The 14,268-nt window shown below is 47.5% G+C and overlaps 1 long non-coding RNA gene across 2 annotated transcripts in view; it reads right to left on the bottom strand.

The window, feature by feature from the left end:
- Positions 1-14,268, bottom strand: part of LOC144165246 (uncharacterized) — a 67,612-nt gene that overhangs the window by 51,013 nt on the left and 2,331 nt on the right. For both annotated transcript variants that reach the window (XR_013321420.1, XR_013321421.1), the window contains exons 2-3: positions 7,251-7,399; positions 1,264-1,451 (exon numbers count right to left, since the gene is read on the bottom strand). This is a non-coding gene — a long non-coding RNA (uncharacterized LOC144165246). The remainder of the gene's footprint in view (positions 1-1,263; positions 1,452-7,250; positions 7,400-14,268) is intronic.

Raw genomic sequence — 14,268 nt, 5'->3', positions numbered from 1 at the left:
ACGACGGTCTTGTTCAAGGTGGCCTGCGGACCAGGCATCCCACGCAGCCGTTTCCACGTAACCGCACCCTGTTCCGCCGCTTGGGTTCCAGCCGTTGTCATTTCACCTTCCGCGATCACTCACGCGCAAGCCTCTCTTTTTTGTCGTCTTTGCTGCGTTCCCGCTGGCTCAATTGTGCGGTCAATGCTGGCGTGGCCATTCATCACCATGGCCACTTGAAAGACCACTGCTGGGTAACACCCAAGGAGGCACAGCATGTCTCCATCAAAGATACGCTGTGTAGTGAGTAGCATTAGAACTGCGACTCCATGTGTCAAACCATACGCCATTGGTATATGCACAACAACACAGATGCCTGTGTATGAGATGTTAAAGATGCCCAGGTGAACTAAGCTAACCTGTAGTACTGCACTGGGGCTCAACTTCCTGTAAAGCCAGTAAAGTTTTCTTTCGCACTCCTCCCCCAAAGGTAGATCCGCTGGTACCGCCATCAGCCGATGAGGACCAGACGAGATGTTCGCCGGTGCGGCCGTGGATCTGTTAAGCCGCCGGAGGCAGCCACCGAGGAGTCGATGGGTTCGGTGGTTGCTGGTCTCCGGTAGCCATGAGACGAAGGCTTGGGTACCGTATAACTTGGAGTTTATAGGCAGTACTATTTACAAGAGAAATTTACAATACATACATAAAATGGGGTTACTCGTCAAAACTCTCGGCATAGCCGAAGGTACAGAGTACCTACAAACGAGAATGGGCCCAAGTGGTGGATCTTAGAAGGGCACTCGGCATAGCCGATAGCGCAAAGCGCCTGCAAGAAGTAAAATCCGACCGTCTCAAACACAAACACCCAGAACTCCTTAGGGACTTCGTATGCCAAGAGTCTGCTTTCAACCAATTCGAACCATATCGGTACTTCCGCGTCCGTGGGGAATTTTGGAAATGCGCCTGCCAGCATTTTCGCATGGTACCGCAAACCATTGTTCCTACCGTGCGGAGACGCACTGCCAGCTGGGCTGGGCTCATGCGATCGAGAGGCCCTATTCGCAAGAGCGAGTTCCAGTTTTAGCGTTTTTCGGCGCTCCCTTGCCATTTTCAAATTGTACTCCATCTGGCCCTCTGAAAGCACCTCACTTTGTATGTCGCTACCGCCACTTACACTCTCGTAATCCTCCTCGCCAGACATGTTAGCCCTTTAATCAGCTATCTCTGGCCCACACACAGCTCTGACGCAACAGTGGCAGCGGGGAAAGAAATGAGGAGACTCACCCACTTTAGCTGCGCCAAGTGTGGCTAGCGGCCTGTGGTTGCTCGAGGTTTCCGGAGTTCGACGTTCACGCCAGGCTTCCTGGTGATGCTGTCGCTCGGTCACTCCGCCCAGGGTGGTTGTGGCTCTGTCGACGTTCGGCTGCTCCGCAGCCAGGGGCGACAATCCGAGATCTCGCCGCGGTGGAGTTCTGCCAAGTCGTTTCGCCCGAGGCGAATCGCCAGAGGCGATGCAGGTGTCGTACCGTTGCTTCCGGATACCAGCCTTGAGCATTATTACTGGCATTTTCTGCCATGTATTTTATGTGCAACAGGCAACAGATAAATTTTTGCATTACCGCCAAGTCAGTGGGGGCGTGCGCTCTAAAATGAAATGCACAGTATTTTACGAATGGAGTGCTGCTGCCACTAGCACTGCGAGACCTTCAGCAAAAAATTTAAACACTTAGCTATGTTACCTTAAATATTCTTGCGCTTGCTTATTTCAAGAAATGTGTATGGATTACACGAGGCATAGACACAACTTATAGGGTCTATTCACAGGGCTTTGGACCGCGTGGCGACGCTACCTGCGCGGCGGCGACGATGCCATATTTGAATTTGCACTCCGCTGCGCGGGCCGCGTGTTTCCCCGACACATAACGTGGTTTGCGGCATGGTGCTGGCAAAAACGTTCGCGTGGACGGTGTTTTTTCTGCGTGATTCCTGGGTTTGAGAATGCCTTGTCGTAACTAGTCAGCATTGTTTTCGCTGCGAAATTCCAGATGTGCTGTGCACGTGTCCTACAACTGCAGACTCGAAGCAGGCCGAACATTGAAAGCAAGTGCGCTGGGTATTTTTTTTCTTTTGCTGTTTCGAAGCAAAGGCCAGGGCGGTGCTTGAAAATGGTACGATTTCTTGCGATGAATGCAACTGTCCAACGGTTTGACAGGCGTAGCCAGTGGTGTGCATAACCCAGTCTGTTTCCGAGATTTCTAGCTATCTCGGCGTCATCACCGCGCACTGATTTCCTTATTTCCTGCGTTGCTAGAAACAACTGTGGCTCGAGTTGAGAAAATTTCTTCACCCAAGCCTGCAAGGATATTTGATATGTTGGTGGCGTGCGAGATGAAGAGCTGGTTTTACCGCGCCACCCAGGCATGTTGCATGCTTCTTGAGGAGTATAAAAGATGGTGAAGTGCTCTGGCGACAGTGTTCTGTGTTGAACGCATGAAAGTAGTCCATTTAAGCTACTAATGAAGCAGAACAATTACGCACAAGGTCTGGGTGAAAACCATCGCGAGGTAAGTACGTGATAAAATTAGGTATGGTGGCGACAACAAAGATCCCACTGATGATTTTAAAGTGTTTTCCTTTCAGTAAAAACGAAGCGGAAACTATAAGCTGAACAAGATTATGTAACACACTTTGGCCACTTCAAAAGCAGCGCAGAAACAAGTGACAAAGAGTGCTCTAGTTTGTCCCTGCATACGTTATCGTCTCTCTGACGCAGCCCTCTGACCATCAGAGTGGCTAATCGGTGGACCTTTAAGACATGTTCTACTACTTCCTCATGCCTTCGTTTTGGAAGTGGTGAGAGAGGCCATCGACGTGTTCGGCAACACAAAATTCCAAAACGAGTGCAGCATCGGTACGGAATCCTTCCTAGAAGGGCTAGCATTTTACCTGCAGTCCACTTTTGTAATGCACAGCAACAAGCTGTTCCTTCAGCGAGAGGGAGTGTGCATAAGCTCCTCGCTCCTGAGCACCCATGCTCAGCAACCTTCTTCTTGCTGTATTTGAAAGGCGTCTGCAGCCCATAATTCCTGACCTGGAAGCCGTACGAATGTTTCGCTATGTTGTATTTGAAAGGCTATTCAAGGACTGTGAAAGCCCGTTGAACAAAGGATACAAGCTTCTGGAGGCATTTTCATCAGTTTTCCTTCACATTGACGAGCGAGAGGCCAGAAGACGAGAAGCTGCGATTCCTAGACCTGGAATAAAGCTTCGGCAGTCACGTGTGTTGGCAATATTCTCCATGTTCACAAAAAGGACTGCTGCTGTTCAGTTCGGCGCACTCTAAGGTGGTGAAACGTGGGATTGCCGTGGCAGCCATTCAAAACGCAGCGACTAGGTCCTGCCTTCACACGATGACGAAGAGCTTGGATAGCCAGGTCAGCAAACTCACTTCGGCAAGGTATCTCCCCCCATTGCTGTGCAGCTCAGTGGAGTCCATTTTGAAATAGGCGAGTTCAAACTCGGCTACAAAAAAGTCTCAAGAGAATGCCAGGCGCAACCTCAACGCTATCCCTTACGTACACGGTGTTTCACACCCCCTGAAGAAGATAGGCAACAAGGCAGGAGTGCCGTTTTTTCAGCGCCCAACAAACTAGCCACCTTGTGCACCATGGTCAATGATGGAAAGGACCCCAGGGCTAAGTGTGCGACAAAGCCCGAAAAAAAGTATGTTAAATGCGTGGACTGTCTAGTACACGAGATCCCACTTTCGTACTGTCTATGTGGGCCAGAGTGACAGGTGCGTTAACGACCGTCTTCATGAGCGCCCATACAACATGCACACAGGAACAGGGAGCAATCTTGTCTTACACTGCAAGAATTGCAAAGACTGCTACCCCAAGCTTAACGAAACCCGCATCTTAAAACGGTACCGTGACGCCCGATCCCACGAAATCTTTGAGGCTTCAGTTATAAGCATTAAGGGGGAGGGATGCATGAGTTCACCTTCCGCAGCACTCCTTGAGCGGGAGATTGCATATCTGGCCAGATGAAAAGAATGTTTGTGTGTTTTACAGGGGTGAGACAGCTGAATCAGATTTGGGAGCAGTTTTTGGAGCAGTGATATCTCGATTTTGGAGCAGAAGAAACTTGATTTGGAGCAGAAGAACGACATTCCTTATGTCACCTTTGGAGCCTAAAAAATCAAATTTTTGGCACCTCAGGGGGGGGGGTTGTGCACTTTATGATGTTTTGAACGTACAGCTTCCCAAATTTTTAATAATATAGCGAGAGCTGACCGATCGGCATGCCAGCGCCTTATCACGGTGTTCACCGGCAGAATAGGCGAGGGTACGTGCACGCGCATAGAACTGTCTGTTGTGGGAGCGTCGTCTACTCCGCTGTTCTTCTCAGGGCAACACACCCTGTTTTTCTCATCTTGCAAGGCCGTTTCCCTACTGCCAAAGGTAGCTAAGCAGCATGGGGCACAAAGTCATTCAGATGCAATCGCAGGGGGTGTACCACTCTCAAGAAAACGGCGTAGGAGACGACATTCATACAGCAGATGGTCCTATCTATGCGCTTGCGTGCACTCTCACCTATGTTGCTGCTGAACACCGTGATAAGGCGCTGACATGGGCGTCGCTCCCGCTATGTTATTAAAAATTTGGGATGCTGTACATAACACTGAAACAGTTCTCCAATAAAGTTTTTTCTACCAGAGTATCACAAGGTAAGAACTACACTTCCTTTTTGTAAATCATTTTTAAATTCTTAGGCTCTATGCATAGAAAATATCGAACTGAAAAACTAAGCAATTGTAATGCATTTTTATTACCATCTGAGTGCAGAAATTGCTATTTTTGCAATCCCAGACTCGGCTTTAAGCGCAAGTGTAGAATTACAGCAAAAGTTGCACTAAGCAAGTGACAGTCGTCGCACCCCACCAGTCCTCCCACTTCAATCCCCAAGGTGCACGTTCACTACTATCGTAATTTGAGTAACGTTGGTATGTCTAGCCACCTCCCTCTTGGCATTAAATTTCCCTTCGGATAAATGAACCATTATTTCTAGCGTGAAATAATAGCCCGTCCCGCTATCGGACACTGCTTGAACATTTTGTGGCGATGTAGCCTGCACCACTACTTTTGCAGCGTTGATCGTCCCATTGCCGTCGCTCGCAAATTCGCTGTCAAAGGCAGCAGTAACTCAGCGTTTATAACACCACAATGAGTCCGAAATTTCGCTTTAAGCACGCACCGGCCTCACACTCAATGCCGGAACACGGCGAATTCGCGGGCGCCATGTCATTATTGATTAACTCCTGTCCTTCGAGTTCCGCAACAGATCAAACGACTAAATGTAAACCCAGCCACCCCCATAACTACAACCAAGGTAGAAATCGGCGAAGAGTACTCTGCCTGAACCACAAGCAACTGCTTCGCCCTGCGGCCACGTTTTCACATCTTCACCACACCAGGATGGCGGCGCCCAGTAATGTCGTTCTGGAGATACGGCGCTCCAAAAATTTCCATTTTTTCATCAACCTGCACAAGTTGTTTGATGCCTCAGTACACATAAGTATTTTTTCTACCGGACTTAGCAATGGTTTTCGATGAAAAAACTTTAAAAACGCGCAGAATATAACATTAGCCACCCAACGTTGTGACTTTCGAAAGAACTACCTAAGGGACAATTTTATGCAGGTTTCTTATTTAATGATCAATCAAACCTTTACAAACAGCATCACCTTGGGGGTGCTGGAAAATTATGCCGTCAGTAAGCATTTTTCCCCACTGAAACTGACGGAGCGTTAAAATCCTTGGCTCTCGGGTTGTTTTGGAGCAGTTTGGCACAATTTTTACAATTTGCAAGCTTTTGGAGCAGCCTGGCACAAGAAAACAAATTTGTATCAAATCTGCGCAATATGCACAGCTGTCTCACCCCTGGTTTTATCACCTTTTATAGCCGATGCCACTTTTTTAAGCTTTGCTTATTTCGCTTTTCTTTCTCGCACTGGCGTATGATTACGTTGTTTCGTTCTATTTATTGCCAATTCTAATAAAATGTCACCAGTTGCTTGTCAGCGCTCGTGTCTGTTTGCCCTTTCTGTCCAAGTTTTTCGCACCGTTTCCTAAGGTGTCATTTGTACCCAACTAGCCCAAAGTCAAGCTCTAGTCTTTGCACTGTTTTCGAAGTAGCCAAACTATGTACCCAGCGTCAAGCTTTAGCATCTGATCACATAACACGCTTGGTCATTAGAGAACAGTTGAAGGCGACAAAGGAGAATTGGATGCCTGCAATTGCCTGAGAAGCGACATCATATGCACGTGCGCGTTCACCTCAACACTTGAAGTAGCCCATGTTGAGACTGAGCGCCCAGTATGGCGCTCAGCTCATCCATAAGCTCAGCTCAGCTTCGGCTCATCCATAAAGTACGCCGGCTACCTTAATGTGAACATTTTAAGCAACTGCATAATGTTTCAAACATGTCATGAGCTGCGAGGTGAAAGTTCCAACGCCTATCATCCCTAGGCCCACCTGAAACGGGCTCCAACAGATTTGGTACTGATTAGCCATATCATCGATAACTTCTTTGGGAATTCATCGAATGAAGACAGACCATCTTCAAGCACTGCCCTAGCCGTTGCTTCGAAACAGCAAAAAAAAAAGAAAAAAGAATACCCGTCGCACTTCATTTTGTCGTGCCGCCTGCTTCGGGTCTGCGGTTGTAGGAGACAAGCGCAGTCCGGAATTCCGAAGCGAAAACAATGCTAGCTACTCGTTAAGACAAGGCATTTGCAAGCCCACGATTCACGCAGAAAGAACACCCTCCCACACGAACGTTCTTGCCAGCACCACGCTGCAAACCACGTTTTGAAATCGGGAAACACGCTGCCAACACGGCGGAGTGCAACCTCAAATATGGCGTTGTCGCCGCCGCGCGGTTCAAAGCCTTGTGGTGGTGGTGCCAATTATTTGGCACTGTGAACAGCACACATTCGACATTTTCAATTCTTCCAGACAAGTAAGTCATTGCGCAACGAGCCAGCACACAAAGCATAATCTGTTTAATATCTACCTTTCACTTCCCTCTTTATACCCAAGTAAAAGCTAGTTCCTCTTAGTTTTGCTAATTAGAAAGTAAAATTACTGCCTAGAACCTAATCACCTTGCTTGCATGACACAGCATTTTAGCGTTCTACTCAGCAAATGTGCAAAATCACACGTGCACACTAAGGGACCCACTTACGCTGGCGACGTTTTTTTCTTACCTCATTGCTGTTTTCCCGTGGCATCTTTTATACAGGCAGCCTGACTGAGAACGGACCAGCCCAGGAGCAGGTAACATTGAAGGCTGTAGAAAAGGCAGCGATGTCCTCGTTTCGTCATGCTACACAGCCGGTACTTTGTGGAGCAGTGGCTGCTCGCGAAAACAAGAAAAAAAAAAACAAAAGTGTGAGGTGGATGAGGAATTCACCGACTGAACCGAAAATTTTGACAAAATTTTACACTTCGCAATTTTGAAATGTCAATAGAAAATTTTCTTTGTACATGGTTTCTTTGCAGAGACATCCCAAGCAAGTCCTTTTTTGTCCTACTTTGCATGTTTGTGTCCCATTTTGTGTGTCCCAGTGTGTTCCCTAAACGGTTAATTTAGGGCACCCCAGGAAAATCTTTTTTCTTTTTGGGATGTCCCTGGGAGTTAGTGAACTCCCAAGGGGGTCACCCTAGCCCTTACCTAAAATGCCTGTGTTGCCTAGATAAACTGCTTTTGGCAATGAATATCTGAGCCATTTTTAGTCCTTAAATCGCTCGCTGTCCACTGCCTTTTTCAGCTGACAGTGAAAATGTGTTTTTTTCTACCAGCCTCAAAATGATATTTCCGTAGTTTTTTTACCACTTTCCTGTTGTTTGCTCACATACATTGAGCTAAAAAATCCACTATGGCAAACAGATTTCGCCGGAAGAGTAAGTAAGCAACTTTACACATGAGTGCAGCCAATGTGAGGTGATGTCACCATAAAATGTCGATTATGGTATGCACAAAACAAAAAATTAACGCCATATCTGCTTCTTTCGTTGCAAATGTCAATGCAAGACGACAGTCGACTGTCGCCCCTGGCAATGAATGCATCCCTTGCCTTTCCCGTTCACTCATGCTGTTCCTCTCCCGTCTCGTTCCTTCCAAGATAACACGCCAGAAGTTTGCTCAAGACAATTTAAATTTACTGCGTTTCCCTGCTCCAAGTTGGGTACCTCAATGCCAGCGCTGCCGTACAGCGGAGACGCACGTGAATTGAGGCACCCTACTACATTTATTGATCCACGATACCCTACTGCACGAGCGTTCCAAGCAGAACGTGAATCCTATGTAGTGGAACCTTTCGTCGCCATTGCCGTTTGATTCCTTAAATGACACCAGGAGGTAGCGCTGGCAACAGCAGGCAACAGTTTTCTGCAGTTGATGCAGTATTTTATTTGCTTTGCAAAAAGCAAGCATCTGTATATTTTGAATAAAGGAACACTCCAAATATCACTCATGTATTGATTTTCTGCCTCATATTTGCTTAATCTCTGGTTCTTGTTCAACAATGTTGACAAGTATGAACATTACACCAGACATAGACATTTAGATTTCCTAATACCCCGGCTACACTAGGGTCCGCATGTCATTTGACTCACATGGGGTGCTTCGAATGCCATTCAGAATTCGCCATGCCACACTACAATTTAGATGGCATTTGAAAGCTTTCACAATTGCTTGACGTGCTGTAGTGGCGCTGTTGTCACCATGTTCCCTTTTCGTACAATACAACGATCAAATTTAGGAGCAGTCTAAGGCAGTAAAATGATATCAAATTAGAAGACACCAGTTTTGAGTCTAATGTGGCCACTGTCTTGCGTAGCTTTTTTTTTTTTTCAACTGTCCCACTGGTTTTGAGAATATGAAAATTAAATATGTTGATTTCATATTTTAAGTAAATGAGCATTGAACAAAGTTCCACAAACAAAAATATTTTTGTTTGTTTTAGGTACCGAAGTATTGTATTTTTTTATTGCGGATCGAAGACTCCGCGTGCGAGTGTGCTAGAAATGGCATTTGAAATCCCAAATGTCTCTCGCGGTTAAGGTGGCTAGAATGGGAAGGTGTGAGTACCGCGGCGCATTTCCTCGGCCACGCGTGACTTCCTTGTGCACCGATGACACCAGGGAAAGTGTGGCGCTGTCCGTCGAGGCGTGATAGCCGCAGCCGGCCGCGCCGTCCTTCCCGCGCTTGCCCGGCCCTCGCCGCAGACAGCTTCGTCCTGCGTTGTGGACTGTCTCCCATTCTGGGCACGATGCAGTCAACAGCAAAGACGACGACGGAGCAAACAAGCTAACTCACGGATTCAGCGTAACACGTTTGCGTGCTAAAGCGGCGGCAGAAATTCGCTGGTCAATGGGCGATGTGCCAAAGATTGGCTGCCCAGAGCATTCTGCTGCCCTGACGGCAACTGCGCTACGGTTTCATTGCCTTACGAGGATACACTTTCTACTTAAGGTGTTTACCAGAAGGTAATGAGAAGAAACTGAATACAGTGAAACCTTGCGTGATGTAAACTGAATTTCACAAATTTGTTTGTTTTTCTCATTCACCTGTAAAAAAAATTCGGGAAGCTTGCATTCAGGCGCAATACTCGAATGGCGAAGCGGTTGTAGGTGAGCATTGCTGGACACAGTTAAGTTTCAGTATCATTGCTTATTTGCATAGTTGCGGTGCCATAGTAGTCGTCATATGCATCGAAGAGGTCGTCGTCTTCGTTGCGGCGAGTGGTGGATGCAAAGTCTTCCTGAGCATTGTAGACTTCTACCGTGCTCCTTATCATTGACTGGAGGCAGCGGTGGCTGGATCTGCAAGTCGTCACGGGAAGGAGTGGCGCACTGGTAGCCATTTCTCCAATTATCCATAATGACTTCTAGGGAATGCGGCTGCGGTGACCTCTTCCAAGCAGGGTGTCTTTTCGACTTATAATAGCCCTGAAGTTTTTTTTTTTTTACTAAAGCTACTGCACGTGCCAACGGCGCTCAGCGGTGGCCGCGAGGCACACGCTCACAAGGGCTCGGCATTTTCTTGGTATTTTTTCTGCAACGGTGATCACGGCTTGTGCAACAATTCCGCTGTTAGTACTTTTTTTCTTTTTCACCTGTTCAGTCTTCATTCAGAGTCTCTTCACCTGTAAATACTTTTGGTGGATTCATTACTTGTTAGTATCTTGTTTTTCTCCACCTGCAAATAGTTTTTTTTTTTTCTAGTCCACACTTCTTTTTGTTTCTTCAATGCAAACATTTTTTCTAATTTTTTCTTTGCCTGTGAATGCTTTTTCTTTTCTTCTTCGGCTGAAAATAATTTTTTGTTTCTTTTAACCTGTAAATACTTTTTATTTCTTCCCCTCTAAATAGTTTTTGTTTTCTTTTCACCTTTAAATGCTTTTATTTTGTTTTTTCACGTGTAAATTTGTTTCTTCTTCACTGTAAATAAACTGTTTTTTTTTTTTCAATTGTAAATAAACAATTTAATGACCAGACCAGATGTATTGATTCAGTGTCTGCTATCATTTCTGATGTGAGAGGGAAAACTACGTACTGGCTACAGGTTTGTAAGAGGTAGCAGAAAGCGCTGTGTATGTCGAGACGCCTCCAGTTAATGACAGCAGGCTCTACGGTAGTGCCGATCTCTAGGACAACGGCCATAATTTGTGGGAGCCAAACCGCATGGAGTCCATGTACCGTGCGGTGTCAACCCCAAGTGTTTTTTTTCATATAACCCGGAGCCACTTCCCATAATGTGCAAACGCTTTTGAAACTGCGATGTGAACTGGGCCCATAAAACTACATTTCACGGGTGTAATAAAATGGGCGATAAAATTTTTAAATAAACGCTCTTTTACTGTTCCAGAAAGCGCACGATACCGCAACAAACATTTTCGCCTTGATGGTAAAAATGCAGCCGACGCGGTGCCGGCGGTGCGCTCATTCCAGCTGCGCGCCTTACCGCGCCCAACCGATGATGATTAAAGGCCTCCCCTTTGAATCGGGGTGACGGCGTGCGCCATCTAGCCTATCTTAGTAGTTGGAATTTAAATTTAGTCCCTCAACTCGGATTTTTTTTTAATTCTTTCCCGCCGGTACCCCTGGCTGGGATGACATTTTATCGACTTCCCTGCTTTTTTTCCACCAATACTCTAGCTGCTGCTTAGTAATACCTACTGCTGACCAGTTAATGCTTCCATCTACTGCGAAGCCCAGTGCCTCAAGAAGTAGGACTTTCCCCCCAATTCTATCCGGCTGAATCTTTTGGCATTCAATTACTATGTGGTCAATTATTTCTTTACCCCTGCCACATCCCACACGTCTCATCCTGTGACGAATATTTGCTCATGTAAGTTTGAGTTCTCAAGCAGCCAGCCCGCGCCTCAAAGAGCAACGCACTACCTTCATTGTTGTCATAAAAGTTCTCTTTCTGGATCTCCTGTTTGCTTGCTTTGTATGATCCCTTCTTTTAAATCCTCTCTTTCCACATGAGTGTCTCTGTTTCCTTCACTTGCTTTTTAACTGCCGCCCATTGTTTATTTGCCGCGGTCACGTTTCATTTAGTCGCCAGCTTTCGCGTCCCCTTCCGCCATTGGGTGTCCACACTTTTAAGGTACAGGTACCTCTGCACTCTGGCTGCCCAGTTCTCATCTAACTGCGCCTTGGACAACAGCGCCGCCCGTGGCATCGGCGCGCTGTGGAGTCACGTTTCCGCCGCCGGTGCTCACACCTCCCCAGTGGTGTTAACTTAGCGAGAAAGTCGCTAAATTTAGTGCCTTTTCAGTCGTGCTAGCGACAATTCTATCGCTTTTGAGTCTTAGCGACTTTTTTCGAGAGTTTGAGAAATTGAATTAGAATGTCATAAAATATTGTGAAACATGGTAGTGCTCGGTAAAAGCTTCGAAAAGTGACGCCAAAACAGATCAAGCCTTTGTGGTGCTGCCATCTCTAGCGTGCAATGACGGCCGCAGGTGGCCGGCCGCCGTCAGTAGTCGTTCCAAGCAGTCAGCCAGGCCACTGTTGTCCTAGTACGCTCTAGGACTAGGTGTGGTATGCGAACTCGCTGGCTCTAGCTTTATTATGCCTCCTAAGTATGAGCAGCATTACCGAAAAAGTTGGAAATCTCTGCCCGAGTTTAAAGGCTGGCTACGTGTTGTGGAGAACGATAGAACGAAAGCATCATGTGCTTACTGCATGAGTGAATTCTATGCGAAGCTTTCCGATATCAAGAAGCATGCCGCCACCACCAAGCCCAAGAAGTCATCCGAACCATACTGTAGTTCTCGGCAGCAGAAACTGCAGTATTCAGCTGCAACCGAGTCTTCCTGTGGCAAAAGTGAAGCCGGACTCTGCCTGTTCGTATGTGAGCAAACAGCATTCCTCACCGCCGACCACCTGACAGAACTCTGCAAAAAACAGTTCGTGGACAGCAAAAGCGCAGCAGGCATGCGCATGCACCGGAACAAGTGCACGGAGATCATTGTGAATGTTTTATCTCCGCACTTCGTACAGCTCTTGGTGGATGACATCGGGGACTCGAAATACAGCCTGATAATCGAAGAGGCCACAGATGTTTCCACCACCAAGTTACTGGGTGTAGTGGTGAGGTACTACAGTGCTACTCAGAAGAGCACGGTTACAACGTTCCTTGCGCTGATCGAGTTGGACGACGGCACGGCTGTGGCAATCGTCAAAGCGATGAAAAACCTCGCGCGCATGGGACTTGACACGAAGCGTCTCCTCGGCATTGACGTTGACAACGCCTCGGTGAGTACGGGCGTCAACAACGATGTTTTCGAGACCATGAAGCGTGAGTGGCAACTCCCGAACTTGGTAATGGTAAGATGTATTTGCCATTCATTGCAACTGGCACTTTTACACGCTGTCCAGGGAACGCTTCCCAGAAACGTGGACTTCTTGGTGCGCGAAACGCATACGTGGTTCTCCCATTCTTCAAAGCGCAAGGCCGCGTACAGTGAGCTTTACAAGAGCCTCTGCGATGGGGGAGAACCACTAGCAATTCCAAGGGTGTGCGATACGAGGTGGATATCGTTGGAGCCGGCGGTCGTCAGAGTCCTGGATCAATGGGACATGCTGCTGGAACATTTTGAACAGGTCAGATCAAAGGAGGGATGCTATACTGCGGAACTCCTTTACCAGATGTACTCTGATCCGCTGCATAAGCTTTACCTCCTCTACCTTCGGCCTATTCTACGAGAAGTTCAGCGTACTAACAAGGCCCACGAGAGGAATGACGCGGATCCTGCAAAACTTCTGGAAGATCTCACGCCCCTGAGAAAGACTGTTTGCAACAAAGAGCTCATTCCAATGGCGAAGATCGATCCACTGTGCCAGCCCATCGACGGTCACCTGGACCCCAAGCCGTACTTGGGATACGAGTTCGAAAAACTCGCGAACACACTGCCAGCTGGTCCTGAAGTCAACTTGGTACGCCAGCGGTGTGTTGCGTTCACAGTTAAGCTCTCAAGTGAGCTCCGGCAACGTCTGCCATCGAGCTTCAAGATATTGCAGGGCATGGCACGGTTGTCTGTGGGGGCATGTTTGCGAGTGCTGAAGGAACCCATCACGGAGTTGGCGGAACATTTTGGTGTACACCCAAGCAAGATAGATTTAGTGGAGACGCAGTGGAAAAATCTGACCCTGGTGGCCTGGGCTAACACGACCGACACCATTGCATTTTGGTCACAGGTTCTTGCGTACCGTGATGCAGCTGGCTCGAACCCGTTTCACGAGCTCGCGCAGCTCGCACTTCAAGTGCTCTCCTTGCCACACTCAAACGCAGAGGTGGAAAGAGCTTTTAGTCAGCTAGGCGTTATCAAAACAAAGCTCAGAAATTGTCTCAGCACTGCCAGCACAAACGCGGTTTTAAGCGTTCGTAGTGGACTTCGCCATCTTGGGAAGTCCTGCTACACATATGACCTGCCTGACACAGTCACACGAAAGGTTGGTACTATGGAAGCGTACTCCTCAGCGTTGGCGCCACGAAGCAGTACGTGTGCACAAAGCAATGGGGAGTCTGCAGACGAGGAAGCGTGGTAAGATGGAACTGCTGCTCGATGTGTCGTGTTGACTTCAGCGACTTGTGATTGTCATGATTGAGGGGGCAAAGATGACGTGTCATAGTAGAGCCAGAGGCCGACGAAGAGGAAAACGAAGAGAATGCAAATTTCCCGCGAAGAGGGAGGACTAATGACGAAG

This window comes from Haemaphysalis longicornis, unplaced genomic scaffold (assembly GCF_048455015.1).
Source record: "Haemaphysalis longicornis isolate Haplotype H1 unplaced genomic scaffold, Haemaphysalis longicornis Haplotype H1 scaffold_14, whole genome shotgun sequence".
In the NCBI taxonomy this organism is placed as follows: domain Eukaryota; kingdom Metazoa; phylum Arthropoda; class Arachnida; order Ixodida; family Ixodidae; genus Haemaphysalis; species Haemaphysalis longicornis.
Note: the sequence above shows the minus strand (reverse complement) of the source record. Positions and strands in the feature narration are given on the sequence as shown.